Source organism: Podarcis liolepis, assembly GCF_965112155.1.
Source record: "Podarcis liolepis genome assembly, chromosome: 16".
Classification (NCBI taxonomy): domain Eukaryota; kingdom Metazoa; phylum Chordata; class Lepidosauria; order Squamata; family Lacertidae; genus Podarcis; species Podarcis liolepis.
In genome coordinates this window covers 36,974,278-36,993,223 of record NC_139567.1, presented here as the reverse complement: position 1 = coordinate 36,993,223, position 18,946 = coordinate 36,974,278, and the positions used below count along the sequence as shown (strand labels likewise).

The 18,946-nt window shown below is 47.0% G+C and overlaps 1 protein-coding gene across 4 annotated transcripts in view; it reads left to right on the top strand.

Annotated features, from left to right (window-relative positions):
* EVI2A (ecotropic viral integration site 2A) overlaps nt 1-18,946 on the top strand; it is a 259,488-nt gene that overhangs the window by 152,776 nt on the left and 87,766 nt on the right. The gene's annotated exons all lie outside the window — the stretch shown is intronic.

The window sequence follows — 18,946 nt, the reverse complement described above, 5'->3', positions numbered from 1 at the left end:
TCTTCTGAATGTCAGGTAGTTGTTTATCTCTGACATCTGGTGGGAGGGCATGTCTGTTTGCAAGCCCCCTCCACAGAGGCTGGCCCCTCTCACTGTCCTCGGAGCTTGCATACTGGTAACCTCCTCTGGCTGACATCCAGACAGACCAGGGAGATTTTGATAGGCAACATTTTCCCAAGCGTGGGTAAAATGCACAACCCCTCCCTCCTGCTTCCACAGGGGAAAAGAAAATAAGTCAGAAATCTATTTACATGATGTTTATTTCTGACATTACAGCACTAGAGAAAAACGCGTCCTTTCAGTTCAGTTCTAGCACGTCTGACAAACTTCCTGAACGTGCGCAGTCGGAAGGTTTCAAATTACACTCTTCACAAAGACTTATCCAGCCTGTGAACGTCCTGGGAAATTCTTCTTTCCCACAGATAGGCACATCATGTGATGTCAACAATCTGGGTGTCTGCAGCTGTGATGTTTCCATATACTGACACGGCATTCCACAGGGCGGGTGCCACTACCGAGAAGGCACTCTGCCTGGTTCCCTGTAGCTTGGCTTCTCACAGTGAGGGAACCACCAGAAGGCCCTCAGCGCTGGACCTCGGCATCCGGGCAGAACGATGGGGGTGGAGACGCTCCTTCAGGTATACTGGGCCGAGGCCGTTTAGGGCTTTAAAGGTCAGCACCAGCACTTTGAATTGTGCTCGGAAATGTAATGGGAGCCAATGTAGGTCTTTCAAGACCGGTGTTATGTGGTCTCGGCGGCCGCCCCCAGTCAACAGTCTATCTGCCACATCCTGGGTTAGTTGTAGTTTCCGGGTCACCTTCAAAGGTAGCCCCACGTAGAGCGCATTGCAGTAGTCCAAGCGGGAGATAACTAGAGCATGCACCACTCTGGCGAGACAGTCTGCGTCATGGCTAGTAGACATGAATTACTTTCTTTTGTCTCATGAATCTAACGCTCTGGTTCACTGGATCTCCCCAAATTCTAGAGGTATGAGCAAGGAAGAAAAGCATCTCACTATATCCCCATTTCACCACCCCATAATCCTATCTCGGTTTACTCGCCTTTCTAAATGTTTAGCTCCAACTCTTTTATCATTTTGGGCACCTTTTCCGGTTCTGCACTGCCATTTTAGGTGAAGCAATGGAATACAACACAACATTATTCAAAGTATGATCTCGCCAAAGTTCTGTATAATAGATTGGTGGTGAGCTGGGAGGGTGCCGCGATTTCTAGGAAGGCCTTCGAGCCCAGCTCTTGGGATTGTCTCTGCAATCTGCCCCTTACTCCCCTTTATTCTCGTGGAAGAGGAGAGAGATGAAGCAGCTGCATCCGGTTAACAGGAACTGGCTGCAAAATGGGAACTTCAGAGCTGTGAAGCACGAATCACGCTGAAGGGAGAAGCGTGGCAGCCCGAGTGCCAGGGTGAAAACAGTCCTTTGCCTGGGGGTGGGGGGGAGGAAGTAGAGGTAGATTTCAATCCCTTTGCATCCCTGCCAGCTATTAAGAGACCCAACTGCTTGAGTTTCTTGAGAACAGTGGCTGGAAGCTGTTGCAGTACAAGCAGTCAAAATAATGACTATAAACACAGCAAAACTCCCTCCAAAATGCACGGGGCGCAGTGCCCATTATGAAGCAGCTGGTAAGTTTAATGAAGCAATTAATTTGGGAGCTAGATACTGGATTCAGAGGCAATGGCTGGGTGGGGGGCACTAGACCACAGCCAGTTTTGCATTTGTGCTGGGAGAGTGACAAGGTGACGAGGCTTTTGAGGTTTGCCAGTGCCCAAATGTCTTGGGCAACTAGTTTTGCTGTCAGTAGGAAATGAGCAGGACCCTAAGATGGCGTAAGACAAGAAGGGCTGCAGCATGTTGGCAAGTAGCGCACTGCAAGAGCATGTGCACTAGGGCATGATGGGAGTTGTAGTCCAGAACATCATGAGGGCACCAGGTTGCTGAAGGCTGAAATGCAATAGAAAGTTAGCCTGCTGGGAAGAACTGGGTTGCCCCCCCACCCTCCATTTCACTTCCCAAGGGTAGAGCTATTGTTATGTACTGAGTTGAATAGGATCCAAACTGCAGCAGTCTGTTTGGTCCTAGAACAATAGGATCCAAAATGCAGCAGTCTGATTGGTCCTAGAACAATAGGATTCAGAATGCAGCAGTCTGATTGGTCCTAGAACAATGCAGCAGTATGATTGGTTGGCAGGAACCACCCAATCCTGCTCCAGATAGAAGTGAATCCACAACCTGATTGGCTTACAGTAGAATTCCGGAATTAGCCAATCATGTGCAGCCCATTGTGTAAATAATGTATATAAAGCAGATACTGTGAGGGGACTTTCATTCATTCCTCCTCACCACTATGAGCCGAATAAAGAGCATGAAATCACTTTGCGACTCTGAGTATATTTCAGCTATGGAATAGACTCCTGGGGGAAAAGGCCTAGACCAGCCTTTCTCAACCTTGGGTCCCCAGATGTTGTTGGACTACAACTCCCATCATCCCTCAGCTCTGGCCTTGCTAGCTAGGGGTGATGGGAGTTGCAGTTCAACAAAATCTGGGTACCCAAGGTTGAGAAAGACTGGCCTAGACTCTTACCAGCGCTTTTTAGAAAAGAGGTGCCTGTACTACGTACCCTTGAGTGCCCCCAGAAAAAAAGCACTGATTATTATTATTTATTATTGGAGCAACAATTGCAACCCACTGTGCCAGTACAATAGACTGAAGAAACGGAGTTAACTAGCTCAAAGAATTCAGGCTCTCCTTGGAGATGTTTGGTTTTTATCTTGCTTTGCTCAGAGGACTGGACTGAAGCGGCTGGTGTGTTTGGATCGGAGTGGAAATTGCCTGTGTGTGTTTCTGCATGGAGTGGCTCTGCATTGCTAAGTCTGCAAAATATATGCCAGGCTTTTTGTTTGTTTGCTCTCTGCAGTGCTGAGTGGTCCTGGGAGTGCCTTTGAGCTTAGCCAAAACCCATGTTCCAAATGTGGGGTTGTTTTTACCATCTGCAAAGTGTGCGGAAACATGCAATAAAAAAGAATAAAATGAAAAACCAGGAGGGAGAAAATAAAATCTGATTCAGCTCTGAAAGGAATGACAAGGAGTTAGCAAAGGAGCATCTGGGGACATTGTGTTTAATGTCCCCTCCTTTCCTGGTCTTTCTGCTCTCTTTGATTGACAAGCAGGTACTCTCTGGCAAGGGTTTTTCATAGTTAAAAAGCCAGATTTGATTTATTAGCACCCCCCGCCCAGCAAAGCTTAGCTCTGGAACATGTGGCACAATGATAATAAGTGAGACTGTCACTGGCCATGTACAGAGCTCAAGTGATCACCACAGACGGAGCTCTTAGACATCCAAAGTAATGGGATTGTCACTTTAGAAATTAAGCACAGGATAGGAACCACTTGGCACAAAGAATCCTGGGAATTGTAGTTTACACCTTACAAAGGGTTCCCCCGATGTTAGTCCTACTCAGATCACACCCATAGTGAACAATGGGCAGGATTAACTTGGGTGCATTAGTTTCAGTGCGTCGGCTCTGAATAAAACCAAATAAAACCAAGAGCTACAGTCCCCGGCGCCCTTAAACTACAGTTCCCAGTATTCTTTGGGTGGATGGAGGGAATGCACTTTAAATGTATGGTGTATACACAGCCTAAAGCAACCTGACCTGGGATGACTCCTTGAGGAGTGATGTGATCATCATCATCAGGGCTGCCGAAACTTGGGGAAAGGGGCAGGATGTTAACTGTATGTAGCAAAGCAACCCAGATTCTGTACCCAGAGAGAAGCAGATCAAACCCACAATATATGAGTTTGCTTATCATGAGAGTCAAGGAGGTAGCTGGAATGAACAGTAGGCATGGAGAGGAGCCAAAAATTGCTGTGCCCTCAAGCTCATAATCTAAGAGACATGACACAAAAGGAAAACGTGCTGGGAGAGAGGAGGAAAAAAGCAAGCTCGCACACACCAATTTTTATTTTCTGAGAAGCTGTAGTGAATAGCAAAAATGGGAAAATGGTTGCTAGCTTACTATGCCAGGCCCCAGCCTGCACTCATGAATCCTGGTTAAATCCCTGCAGACCCCATCAGCAGATAGTTTTGACGGTGGGTTTAGTTAGGCAGTCTTCCTATACCTCCCAGACTGGCGGGCTCATTTACATTTACCTTTAGATAAGTAATCAGGACCTCACTGAGAGGCCATGGAAATGTTATCAGCAAGGCTGGCCTTGTCTAACCACTGGAATGTAAGTGGTGATAACGGAGGCCATTTTGAAATGCTGGTGTGAAGTTTGAAATCTGGGAACAACTGAGGAAGTTTGGAGGCATTTTTTTTAAGAGGGCAGATATCCCCCTCCCCTCACAACAGGTGTCCATCAATGCATCACTGAAAGCCTTAGCCTGCATTAGTTTCTCATGAGCAGAATGCCATATTTGCATTGTTAACAGATTCCTACTTCTCCCCCTGCCACATCAACATTGTGAGGTGATGAACAGCATTTATTATGGTTTAAAAGGTCACCTCAAAAGCTGCTGGTGTGCAGAAAAGAAAGAGGGAATGAGGGGCAGGAATATGCTCTGGAAATGAGCAATAGCTTTGGGAGACCAGCGCATCCCTGATGATCGAGGCTGCTAACAAGAGGCCTGTTTGCGACTGTCTGCAGCACCTGCTGCTCTCTGGGTAGCCACTTGCTTGGGCCCTGCTGGCTGTGGAGCCCTGGACTTTGGTCTTGAGGTCCAACATGAGCCGCTCTGCTGCTTCATTTTATCACATTTGACCTGCGGTGGCTGGCACCCATTGGGAAGGGTGTGGCAGAAGTCAATAAGACCACACAGGAGGCAGAGCCCATGACAAGAGGAGCCAACTAACCCCTGGGACAGCTCAGGAGGTAGAGCACGAGACTCTTGACCTCAGGGTCGTGGGTTCGATTCCCGCATTGCAGGGGGTTGGACTAGATGACCATAAGGGTCCCTTCCAACTCTATCATCCTATGATTCTATGAACTCTGGTTTGCCCCCCATCTTCTTCCTCCCTGCTGAGGTCTGTGAGGAGAGTGCCAAGACTTGGGAAAAGAAGGAAACTGACCCAGGTAGGGCTACCCTCTGGTCTAGATGAAGGCAAGCAAGGCAGCTGTCAGAGGACAGGCCGAGTTTGGTGGGTTATGGTGTCCCAGCCACCCTATCAAAACATGTAGGGGCATGAGAAGAGCCTCTGTGAGTTTGTCGAATGCTCTTTTAAAGCCACCCAAATTGGCTGCCGTCGCTGCGTCTTGTGGCAGCTAATTCCACAGTTTTAATAATGTGCCAAACAAGGCGAGGCCAGTGGCCCATCTATAGCCCAGCGTCCGGGTCTCACAATGACCAACAAAGTGCTTGTGAGAAACCTGCAAGCAGGATCCAAGCATGAGAGCACTCTCCTGTCCTGTGGTTCACAGCGACCGGTATTCAGTGTTGCTGCCTCCAACTGTGGAGCAGAGAAAGGGGCTGTGTCCCAATTGGGACACTTCCGGGGGAGATCGAAATAAACCAACAAAAATAAAACCCAGGATGTTTTTGTCAATTTGTGGTTAGTGGGACCGAGGGAAGCGAAAGCAGGAACACAACACAACCCATCTATGTGCAAATTATCCTCCCTCCCCCTGTGGGTTTGCTGTTGCTAAATTCACCACTGGAAGTTACTCAATCAAAACCACAACTGTGTGTTGTGCAACCATTAGTTGGGTAGAGCCTTCCCCTCTTTATAAAAAGGTAAATCTATGTTGACAAAATATTACCTGAAGCTACTTGGCAAAGAAAGTATAATCGTAGCAGTTTGTTATTTACAAAGGCCCAGGCATCCCATAACGATAAGCCAGGTGTGGGGGAACCATTTGGCCTTCCAGATGTTGCAGAACTACAGTTCTCTTCAACCACAGCAAGCATGGCCAATGGGAGTTGTAGTTCAGCAACATCGGGTTTCCCGCACTTGTGCTAAGTAAAAAAAATGGCTTAGTGCAAGTGAGCAAACCACGCAGGTGCTTTCCTCAGCCCTGCTGCTGCTGCGCTACCTAGAACTAAGCTAAGGTTTGGCTTAGTATTATGACCAGGACAGGTGTTGCTGGACTCCAACTCCCATTGGCCCCAGCCGGAGACCCTCTCACCAGCAAGTCCTTCAAGACCTGTTCCCCGCTTTGCTGGTCTGTTCCCAGCAGGCTGGCAAAGGAGGGGGCCTGATTCCAGCTACCGAAACTATTATTGCTGCTGCTCAAGTTGCCAGAGCCCCATCTGCACTGCCCCTTTAACCAGCTGTGTCTTCCATCTAAATAATCCTGGGACCTGAAGTTTGTTAAGGGCTCTGAGAGTTGTTAGGAGACCCCTCTTTCATCCAAGGTGGTTCTCTCCAATCTCACAAAAGCCCTGTGAGGAAGATTCAACTGAGAGGCTGTGACTGGCCCAAGCTCCCTGCAAGTTTCATAGCCCAGCAGAGATTTGTACGCAGTGGTCTCCCAGGTCCTAGTCTAACACTCTAGCCCAGCCTTTCTCAATTTTGGATTGCCCAACGTTGTTGGACTACAAAGCCCATCATCCCTAGTGAGAAGGCCCAACAGCCAGGGATGATGGGATTTGTAGTCCAGCCAAATCTGGGGACCCAAGGTTGAGAAAGGCTGCTCTAACCACTACACCACACTGGCTCTGTCCTTAATATGCAATACTAATTGGTGTAATTGGTGTAATTATGTATTTAGAAATACTGTGACAGCAGAAAATCGCCACAAGATCATTGTGTCTGAGTGTGCCCAGGCATAGATATACATGCTCCCCTATGTGGCAAGCCCCTGAATTGCAGGGGGCAGGTACTCAGTGCTTTCAGGCCCTAGGCTGACTTTTGACACCCAGTCAGGGCCAGCCCAAGACATTTTGAAGTGGACCCCCAAATTGTGCCATGGAAGAAAGGGTGAGGGAAGATTTGCCTCAGGAACAGGGAGTGGGGTATGTGTGTGAGAGGTTGACATTGGGATCTGCTGCTCCAGTGCATCCTGCCGCCTGAGGCGGTTAAAATCACCTTGCCTCATGGGTGGGCCGGCACGTTGCCTCATTGGATCCTGGAGAGGAAGGAGGATAAGAAGGGAAGTGGATTCTCCTCATTTAACCCCCACTAGAACCCTATGGGGCAGGTTAGACTGAGGGGCAGTGGACACCCAGTGAGCTTCCTGGCCAAGTAGGGATCGAACCCTGGTCTCCCCGGTTCTGGTGCAACACTCTAACCATTGCACCAGACCAGCTCTATATCTGGGTAGTTTTGGTAATTGCAGGAGAGGATTCTGTTTTATTTTAGCACTTTTCTTCTTTTCTCTTTTATTTTTTGTTTAGTTTTTTTTCTATTGTAATGCAAAAAGCTTTAATAAAACTTTACAGTGGTACCTCGGGTTACAGACGCTTCAGGTTACAGATGCTTCAGGTTACAGACTCTGCTAACCCAGAAATAGTACCTCGGGCTAAGAACTTTGCTTCAGGATTAGAACAGAAATTGCACGGTGACAGCGGGAGGCCCCATTAGCTAAAGTGTGACCTCAGGTTAAGAACAGTTTCAGGTTAAGAACGGACCTCGGGAATGAATTAAGTTCTTAACCTGAGGTACCACTGTATTTGAAAAATAAAAATAAAGGAGTCTTGATTTTAAAAAATCACTCTGTGCGTCTGTGTCTAATCTTGCCCCTTTCTCATTTATTTCTTGGTGTGTGTGTGTGTGTGTGGTTTTTTTGTAAATCTATCAAACAACAAACTAAACTTGGAATTGTTGGTTTTTCCCTGGATGGTGGAGGGCGTGTTTCCTGTGACCCTCTGGTATAGTAACAGTGGCACTCACCCTTCTTCTGATAGGAAATGCTTCGGGGAGGGGGGGTTTATGGGAGGTCGAGAAGAGTCAGTTGGTGGGGAGAGTGATAAATGTCCCTATTTTCACCTGAGGAATGTTGGGGGGGTATGGAAGCACAGTGGATAATGTGACCTGCTTTGCTCGAAACAGGTCTTTGATGACAATAGCAAGGGCCCTCCTTTCAAGACTGACCCACCCCCTTCCACCCCCATTTCCGGCCATTGTCTCCGATTTCTGTTCCGCTGTGAGCTGCCTCTCAGTGAACACAGCAGCTCATTTCCTGTCCCAGCAGTGACACAGCTCTGCCTCTGGAATGGCTGCCCCGAAGCTATCAAGAGAAGGGTGTCTGTTCCGCCTCTCCTCTTCATGAAGACTCTTCTGCCAAAAATTGCCGCCTGTAGGTGGTGCCAGAGGATCAGAATGAACTTCCTTCCAGGTCCAATCTAGCCCTACAAGCAACCCTCACAAGGCTGGTGCCTTCCAGATGTTTAGGACAACAACTCCTGGCTGGGGCTGGTGGGAAGCCACCCTCCGAAAAAGGTCAGCAAAGGCCGCCTTGCAGCCTGACTGCAATCGTATAATTCAGGGTTTCCCAAACTTGGGTCTCTAGCTGTTTTTGGACTACAGTTCCCATCACCCCTGACCACTGGTCCTGCTAGCTAGGGAAGATGGGAGTTGTAGTCCAAAACCAGCTGGAGACCCTGATATAAGTGCTTATTTAAGCCACATTCGCACCATATGTTTAAAGCACCGTGATACCATTTTAAACAGGCACAGCTTCCCCCAAAGAGTTCTGGGAGTTATAGTTTGTTATTAAATTTTCCTGAGAATTTTTTTGAGGATATTAAACAGGATGGAGCAAAACCTTCTTCTTCTTCTTTGGTGATCACTTGTAGCCGAGTAAGATGTTTCATGAACATGGTTTTAACAGTGAGTCTGTAAATGACTGTACTGTAGAGGCCAATTCTGGATCCACATGTCCTTCCACAGTGGGGACGTAGGTTTCTGGAAGGGAGTTGACCATGGTGAGGGTTTGCCAAGCGTGTCTTCTTCTTAGCTCGTTTCTCCCTTTCATCTGGAATTTGAGCGTCTTCAGTTTCCCAGTTGTTGGTGTTTATGCTACATTTTTCAGATTTGCCTTGAGAGAGTCTTTGAACCTCTTTTGTTGACCACCAGCATTACGCTTTCCATTTTTAAGTTTGGAATAGTGTAGTCGCTTTGGAAGACGATAATCAGGCATCCGCATAACATGATCAGTCCAACAAAGTTGATGTTGAAGAATCATTGTTTCAACACTGGTGATCTTTGCTTCTTCCAGTACTCCGGTACTTGTCTTCCCAAGTGATGTGTAAAACTTTTTGGAGACACCGTTGATGGAATCTTTCGAAGAGTTGGAGATGGCGTTTATAAGCGCTCCTGTTTTACAAGCACACAGAAAGGTTGGTAGTACAATAGCTTTGTAAACAAGTATTTTGGTTTCCCTGCGAATGTCCCGGACCTCAAATACCTTGCACTTCAATTGGGATAAAGCTGCACTTGCAGAGCTCAGGTGATGATGGATTTTGGCATCAATGTCGGCCCTTGTGGAAAGATAACTGCCCAGGTAGGAGAAGTGATTGACACTTTTCAACGTTACACCATCAAAATTAAACAGGGTGGAGCAAAATAACAACTACGGACAAATGAAGGTTGCCTGCTTCTTTTTCTTGATAGGCATGATAAGGAAAGAGTTCAGTCGGTAAGCCATGAGACTCAATCTCAGGGTCCTGGGTGTGAGCTTCACGTTTGGCAAAAAAATCCGCATTGCAGGGGATTGGACTAGATGACCCCCCCCCCGGTGGTTCCTTCCAACTGTACAATTCCATGGTTTTATGATTCTAAGAATCAGGGAGGGAGGTAAAGTGTCACCTTAGGGAAGAGGAAAGTAATGATGTTTAGGTAGTGGCTTGGAACCTAAACGTTTAAGAGGCTCATTCTAAAGGACGAACGTGTTTGGGGAAAATGTCAGATCACAAAGGACGATGGGATTCAGGAGGGAGGGAGGCTCCTTGTGGACGTAACACAAATTCCGTAAATGTGACTGAAAAGTATGGCTTACATTTAAGTCCCCCAATTTGTCTGCTACGTTCTATAAGTTTCTCAACCACTGCTGCTTGTCAAACCTTGTTCTATCATCCAGCCAGAGAAAAACTGGTATGAGACGATCTCCAATAGTGTGCAACTTCTAGTCTGGCTGCCATTGCCAATAGCGTAATCAAATATTTTGTACAAATTGTTTTGCATATTTTATGGAAAGGCTAAACCTGGGCCAGTAGGGTGAGTCGTAGTTTGTTAAGGGTACTGCTAGGTAAAGGTAAAGGGACCCCTGACCATTAGGTCCAGTCGTGGACAACTCTGGCGCTGCGGCACTCATCTCGCTTTATTGGCTGAGGGAGCCGGCGTACAGCTTCCAGGTCATGTGGCCAGCATGACTAAGCCACTTCTGGCGAACCAGAGAAGCGCATGGAAACACCGTTTACCTTCCCACCGGAACGGTACCTTTTTATCTACTTGCACTTTGATGTGCTTTCGAACTGCTAGGTTGGCAGGAGCTGGAACCGAGCAACGGGAGCTCACCCCGTCGCGGAGATTCAAACCGCCGACCTTCTGATCGGCAAGCCCTAGGCTCTGTAGTTTAGACCACTGCTAGAAGTTCCTTATTCTCCTTCCAGAGCTATAATTCCCAGAGTTCCCTGTGAAAAGGGATTTGATTGTTCTATCGCTAAAGAAATTGTAGCTCTGGGAGGGGAATGCGGGTTTCCTAAAAGCACTGAGGAGCTGCTGCCAGTTGATTTTCCCTCTCCCTGGGAGCCTAGTGTGGAAGACAGGACGCATGAGGAACGTGCCTCAGAGGAAAACAAACCGAAGGATGGAGATGAAAAGCTGCTGCTTTGAGATCTCTTCACTCCCTGTGTGCCAGAAGGTACAGGAGGAGATGAAAGAGTTCTGCCTGCATGAGCAAGAGGAATCGGTGTCTGTGGAAATGACAGGAGAAGAGGGACAGCAGCAGAAATTGGAGGCACGTGTGAATGGGCAAGAGGAGCAGAAATGGTTGTGGAAGAGAAAGGACAACAGGAGGGGATCAGGCTCTTAACCAGAAGGTCGGTGATTTGAACCTTCCCAGGCACGGCTGTGGACAGGATTGCGGGGGTTGGACTAGATAACTCTTGGGGTCCCTTGCAACTCTACAATTCCGTTCTCAGGGCTGAGGTGGGTGAGATAAAGCCCTCAAATGCCTTTGCCCCTTGTGCTGTCGGTGGCTCTGTACCAGCTGAACCACAAGCGGATATCCGGCTGTCGCTCCCAGGTCCCACTTGCGAGTTTCACATGGACATCTGGTTGACCACAGAGGGCTGGACTAGATGGGCCTTTGGCCTCATCCTGCAGAGCTCTCCTTCTGTTCACATGACAGGCTTTGCATTGTCGCCGGCAGAAGCGGGAGCTCCAACTCAAGGAGATTGGTCCGGGAAAGGAGCCAAAACTGGCCTGCGGTTTATGGCATGGCGCCAGGTGATCAGGTCATCGGGGCAAGCCAGGGCTGCATTTCAGGCCCACTTTCCCCACCAGGGTTGCCTTCAGCCGGCTGGCTCCCTCCTTGCTCGAAGAAGAACAAACCTTTCTTCCCTTCAGCAGCAACAGCCCCCTCCAAAGAAGAAAAATCCTGCTGACCATTATGTCTAAAAAAGGTTGTGGAATGCCTGGCTGAGCAGGCCCTCCGGGTAAAACCGCCCAGGCCGGCTGCAGCATAATCGAAATTTATCCCGTGGAATCTTCTGTTGTTTTTTAATGTCGCTCAGCCTTAAAGGTTTTATCCTACTTTCAACTTTCCCATGGGAAAAAAAAATCTAGCATGCCGTGAAGGGGACGGACAATGCACTCTCTCCCCCAACCCCAAAGCACTGTAATTAATTCCAGAAGGAAATCAGGGAGCAGCAGCAGGAGTGGGAGACACAACCAAATCTGCATCGGATTGAAAAGGAAATATAAACTTGACACCTTGTTAAAGGGGAAACTCTAGCACCTGACTAGTCTTTTTGGAAAGGTGGCATTTGGGTGTTCCCGCCCCAGACAAGGGTTGGGGAACAGACTCTCGCCACCCCCAGCTTGGCCCAACAGTCAGGGAGGATGGGAGTTCAGTTCAGCTCGGGATGAGCGAATCTGCCAATTTTGCTTTCTCTCACTTTCCCATTGTTCCACTCTCAAGGTCATCTCTCCACATTTCCACATCAGCTTGCAGTATTTTTTTTTTTAAGTCCTCATGAAGAAGAAGAGTTTGGATTTGATATCCCGCTTTATCACTACCCGAACATTCTCCTTCCTCCCCCACAACAAACACTCTGTGAGGTGAGTGGGGCTGAGAGACTTCAGAGAAGTGTGACCGGCCCAAGGTCACCCAACAGCTGCATGTGGAGGAGTGGGGAAGCGAACCCGGTTCACCAGATTACGAGTCTACCGCTCTTAACCACTACACCACACTGGCTCTCATGAAAATGTAACAGCATTTTGGTGCAATTTTTTTTTAAAGCATTTATCTGTCTACTTATTTATTGCATATATGTCTCCACCTTTTTCTTCAAGGATCTCAACACGGCACGTACATGGTCGTCCTCCACTCGCTTAATCCCCACAACAACCCTGTGAGGCTGGCAGGCAGTGTGACTGGCCCAAGGTCACCCAGTTGAGAGCTTCATGGCAGAGTGAGGATTGGGCCTTGTCTGACATCCCAGGGCCTTGTCTGACATTCTAACCTCTACTCTGCGGTCTTGCCTAACAGACCCATTTTTGCAAAGCAATTTCCCATAATACAATGCATGTTTGCGTTATGTTCATTACTGTTCACTTTTATAGGAAGACTTTCCCCTGGTGCCTGCACAAAAATGGGTTTGAAAACTGCAAAATTTGGATATGTGCACCTTTTGAAAGATGACCATGCGCACCTGTGCAACAACCACACAAAACCAACTGTGGAATGTTTCATCTAGTCACAGAACTGCAGGACGGGAAGGGACTCTAGTCCAACCCCCTGGGGCGCTGCAAGAATGGCAGCTAAATAATTATTGGCAGGTGCCCATCCAACCTCTGTTTAAAAGCCTCTAACAAAGCAGAGCCCGCCATCTGATGCATGAAACGTTGCAGCGTTTTAGCAGGAAGCTGCAGGAGCTGCTGCAATAGCTCAGTCGGTAGAGCGTGAGACTCTTGATCTCAGGGTTGTGGGTTCGAGCCCCGTGTTGGACAAAAGATTCCCGCATTGCAGGGGATTGGACTAAATGACCCTTTGTGGTTCCTTCCAATTCTATGATTCTATACATTGATTTAAAACACAGTAGAATGTCTGCTCTGGAACTTGCGCAGGTGCAAGTAGGGACTGAGAGTAGGAGCATGGGTGCCCAATTACTTTGACTGGAAACCTGTGTGTCTTCTTCCTTTCTAGTGCTTCAGTGTGTACATCACCACTAGATTTTCAGCATATCTAGCCTTTTGCTGCACAAGTGAAACTGGTAACAAAACTAGAAAATAATGCGAGGGAAAAGCTCTGTCTTTTACAGCACTGATGCAAGTACTTTCCTCTCTCCGCAAGGATACTGAAGCTGAAAGCAGGGAGGTTACGCTTCTCTTAGGCTGACCCCAGTGGCATCTATTTCCTTTCATCATCTCCTCACTTTCTACCTTCCAGTCTGTCCAACGTGCCTTTTTTAACCTGCAAGTTCATGGCCCTTGTAAGTGGCTTAAGCACGGCAGGGGAGCTGACCTCTTAATCCTAGGTGAACACTTAGTCTTTAAACTTCAGCAAAGTTTAGCTACCGCATACACTTAAAGGGGACGCTGGGAAGAAATGCCAATTGTAATCTCCCCTCAGCTTAAATCCTCTCCTGCCTCGTCATCAAAACCTCCTTTTTTGGGGGTGGGGTGGGAAGAGTCGGTATTAAACGACCATTTAATGCATTGCCAACTTGTGACTGTCTGTAGAGACAGGCAAATCCATTTCAGATTCTAATTTCTCCAGTCTTAAATTCAGTTCTCCATGTTTCCACACCAGTTTGTAATTAAACAAAGAAAGAAACAAAATCCACCAATCCTCATTGTAGTGCAAATTTACCCCAATTAACACATTTTTGTATGTAATCAAAGATGGAGGGCACAAGAAGGAGAGGACGAGATGGTTGGATAGTGTTCTTGAAGCTACCAGCATGAGTTTGACCAAACTGCGGGAGGCAGTGGAAGACAGGAGTGCTCTGGTCCAGGGGGTCACGAAGAGTCGGACATGACTAAACAACAACAATCTTGTTTAATACATCTTCCTTCCTTCCTTTCTTATTTGGAATATTTTAAAGGGAAGATTGCAGGCTAGCGTAAAAATACTGGCTAAGCTTCCTTTCAAAGCCAGGACCTCACCTGGGAAAGAGATGTCAACATGACAAAAAGTGTTGAGGGCCCACCACAGAGGAATCCTTGGGCAGAGGATGGCCAAGATGATGGGTTAGGGAGGGACATCGCAGCCTTGGCTCCCCCAATCACACTCGGAAGCTGGCACGTCTGACCCTAACTGTTCCCCTATGAAAATTTTCACTGCCCGCCACCTGGAACCCCTTGCAATCTTGCTACCGCTCGGCATGAGAGTGGGGGTAGCACCCAACTTCTGTAACCGTATTATTTCCAAACTACCGAGTACACGACTTTAGAACAAGGGTGGCAAACCCCCGTGGCCCTCCAGATGTTCCCATCACTTCCAGTCAGCATGGGCAGTGGTCGCGGATGATGGGAACCAGAGTCTGGCCACATCTGGTTTAGAGGAAGGCAAAGCTAAAAAGAAAGAAAGAAAGAAAAAGGCCCGTATAGTTAAAGCTATGGTTTTCCCAGTAGTGATGTATGGAAGTGAGAGCTGGACCATAAAGAAAGCTGATTGCCAAAGAATTGATGCTTTTGAATCATGGTGCTGGAGGAGACTCTGGAGAGTCCCATGGACTGCAAGGAGATCAGACCTATCCATTCTGAAGGAAATCAGCCCTGAGTGCTCACTGGAAGGACAGATCCTGAAGCTGAGGCTCCAATACTTTGGCCACCTCATGAGAAGAGAAGACTCCCTGGAAAAGACCCTGATGTTGGGAAAGATGGAGGGCACAAGGAGAAGGGGACGACAGAGGATGAGATGGTTGGACAGTGTTCTCGAAGCTACCAGCATGAGTTTGACTAAACTATGGGAGGCAGTGGAAGACAGGAGTGCCTGGCGTGCTCTGGTCCATGGGGTCACGAAGAGTCGGACACGACTAAACGACTAAACAACAACAACAACAAAAGCTAAAAACCTGCAGATTATTCCAAACAGAAGTGCACAGCTCCCCTTTTCCCTGCAGCTTCCGGGAGATCACATGCATGCCTCAAAAGCAGCAAACCCGGCCTTGACATCCATCATGTGGTGTCTGAGTTTGCCTTTCCCCCCATCTCTTCTCTTCCTTCCTCGCCCGTTTCCCTTTTGTTCCCTGCCCTTCTTTATTGAAAGCCCGAGGGGCAGAGACTGAGCTTTTATGGCTGTGCGTGAGGTGCTGCGGTAGCCTTGCCTGGCTGAAGAGCAGGGTATAAATGTTCCGAACAAATACGAGTTCACAAGTCTCTGCGACTGCATGGCAGCTGTTTCTTGAAACGTTGTCTAGAACTTTTTGCAGAACGGGTGGGAAGGAGGAGGAAGGGGGAGATGGTGGCGGGGAACTCCATGTGACCATCCCAGTTACTCACTCCCCATCCTGAGCGAACAAAAGGCTTTGAAGCGCTGCTGCCCACGTAGGCTGTCTAGTTGGCTGCAAATGAGCTATTTTGCTCTAATGAGGCATCTCTCCCCCCGCCCTCCGTACTGTACCAAGGAAGCCCAGATTGCACACGAAGCATGAAATCCAGACTGCGGGAACAGACGCCGAGCAGAACACGCTTCTTCCCCTGCCCTTTGTGGTGGTTTTGGAGCTTCCAAAAACAGATGGAGAAACGAACTGCCTGTGTCCCTTCATCCTCCAAAACGCCTGTTCTGTGCCTGGGATTATACACAAGGGACTAAGAAGAGCCTGGCTCCTGGGTCAAGACAGTGGCCCGTTTTATTTTTATTTATGAAATGTGTATACAGTGGCACCTTGGTTCCCAAATGCCTTGGTACTCAAACAACTTGGAACCTGCAAACACTGCAAGCCCGGAAGTAAGTGTTCCGGTTTGCGAACCCTTTTTCGGAAGCTTAATGTGCTCTGTTTTGAGCGTTACGGTTCCGTTTCACGTGTTACGCTGAGGTCTGTCTGTTTTTGCTATTTATTTTGCGTTTTTGTTTTTGCAGCTCTTTTTGTTTTTGTTTTGACTGTGTGGAACTCAGTTCAGCTACTGATTGATTTGATTGTGTGACTGCAATACATTGTTTATTGCTTTCATTTTATGGATCAATGGTCTCGTTAGACAGTAAAAAACACATGTTAAATTGCTGTTTTAGGGGTTGTTTTCAAAAGTCTAGAACGGATTAATCCGTTTTGCATTACTTTCTATGGGAAAGCGAGCCTTGGTTTTGGAACGCTTTGGTTTTGGAACGGACTTCCGGAACGGATTAAGTTTGAGAACCAAGGTACCACAGAACCACCTTTGATCTGAGGGTGGTTTACGACATAAAAATACAACATGAGAGCACAAAACATGTGATAAAACAGAATCAATCCAAGACCACCACTCCCATGAACACATTTCAGAGGACATAAGGCCCTTGCCTGAAAACCTGGAGAGCTGCTGCCAGTCAGTGCAGGCAGTACTAAGTGAGATGCACCAATGGCATAACACAGCTTTCTAGCATACTAGATACTATCATGGTAAAGTAAATAAAAATGCCGCTGTTGCAGTCACAGGAGAGGCAGCCAAGGAAATATATTTGTCCATCTCACGCATAAGGCTGGGGACCCACCGGGGCATAGCAGCTAGGCTGGGCAGGTTTGGGTTCAAATCCCATTATCAAATCTCCGTTCACAACTAATTTCTCCATATAAGCACATCACGGCGCCAGACCTGCTGCTCCGTCTCATGGTATTATGTACCACAGACTGAAAAAAGGTACTCTGTAGGTGTGTGGGAGGCAGCCTTTGAGGGGAAATCATCGATAATAAAAAGCTTTCTTCCTTTGAAAACAATTAGCGTCCCAGCTCTCCAAATCCCGGTGCTCTAAAGCTTCTCAAAGGAGCATTTCCGTTACCTGTGTTAAAACAGATCAAGTTGAGTAATTGCACGTTAAATATTATGATTTCACCACAAGGTAACTCTCTGCCAAAAGGTATCGTGGGTGTTTTGCCGAGCTCCACGTAAAGTGCACTCAAGCCACACGTTATTTCCTAAATAGATTTCTTTCTTTCTTTCCTTCTTTTTCACAAAGAACATTATGTATTACTGGGAGGGAGAAACTTCGCAAGATCTCAGAAGCAACATCAAACTCAGCCCGAATGCAGCTGCTCTGCAAGACAACGAGCAATTTAGGACGTCTCCATATCACCTGTTTATGTCCGTGTTTATCCTGGTTTGCCTGTGCAAGGCTTACACAGTGGTGAGACTATGCCCAGTTTTTATTCAGTAGACATTCTGATTTATTTATAGAGCAGTTATAGTATGGAAAGCATTCAGCCTAATTTACTTACAGGGTATTTACACATCTTCTTGTTGGGCCAACTGCTCACCCCGCACTTTTCAATGAATTTCCCTGTAACTTTCCAAACTGCAAAAAGCCCGTTGTTGTTTTTAGACGTGGATTTGTTTTAACTGTGCTTTCTCCCTCACAGAGCTACAATTCCCAGCATCCTTAAACTACAGTTCCCAGGATTATTTGGGAGAAATGTGCTTTAAATGTGCATTGAGTGTGGATTTGCCCTGGCTGCAGACACACTATTGTGGTACCTCAGGTTAAGAACTTAATTTGTTCTGGAGGTCCGTTCTTAACCTGAAACTGTTCTGAACCTGAGGTACCACTTTAGCTAATGGGGCCTCCCTCCGCCGCCGCGCTGTGATTTCGTTCTCATCCTGAAGCAAAGTTCTTAAACTGAGGTACTATTTCTGGGTTAGCGGAATCTGTAACCTGAAGTGTATGTAACATGAAGTGTATGTAACCCGAGGTACCACTGTATAAGCAAATTGCTAAATGGCACCTTGAAGCTAGGTTACAGTCGCCACAACAGAATGTCTGGGCACGTTTTCCCCCCTGATGGGATTTTTTATTATTATTATTATTATTATTATTATTATTATTATTATTATTATTATTATTATTATTTAGTGCATTTCTATACCACTTTATATTTTTTTAAAAAATCTCAAAGCGGTTTGCAATGCCTTAAACATCAAAGAAAACAATCCAGGGGAAAAAAACCAAATTCAAACTTCAAGGAAAATTATTTCAGATCAGATCCTTGTCTAAGTGACATTTTGCTTCCCCCGGTCAACAACCTGGCACCCAGAAATCTTCACGTGGGTTAGCGGAGTCTGTAACCTGAAGCATCTGTAACCTGAAGTGTCTGTAACCTGAGGTACCACCGTATAATTTTAAGGTACATATGTAGCACAGTTTCTCCCTTAAAGAATTCTGGGCACTGTAGCTTGCTAAGAGTTGCTGGGAATTGTAAACTCTGCGAGGGGCAAACTAAAGTGCCCAGAATTCTTTGACAGAAAGAATGTACTTTAAAGGAACGCAGTTCCAAATTCTGCCTAATATTAGTCTCAGGGACTTGCACAGTGCTTCAATTTCTTTCTTTCTTTTTACTGTTTCTCTCTCTCCACCCCTCACTTTTTTTTTTAAAAAAAGGTAAATACACTGTCTTTTTGGCCTAATGTATAGCACTGCTCAGACCTTTATGGAAGACTCCATGAATTTCCCCAATCCTATTTGAAAGCCTTTAAAATTGGTGGCACCACTGCGTCCCGTGGGAGTGAGTTTTATCGTTTAACTACTGCACAGCATGAACTCTTGCACTTTCTCTTCTATCAATCCTGAATTTTCCAATCTTCAGCTTCGCTGGGCATCCAGGAGTTCTTGTCTTATGAGTGAGGAATGGA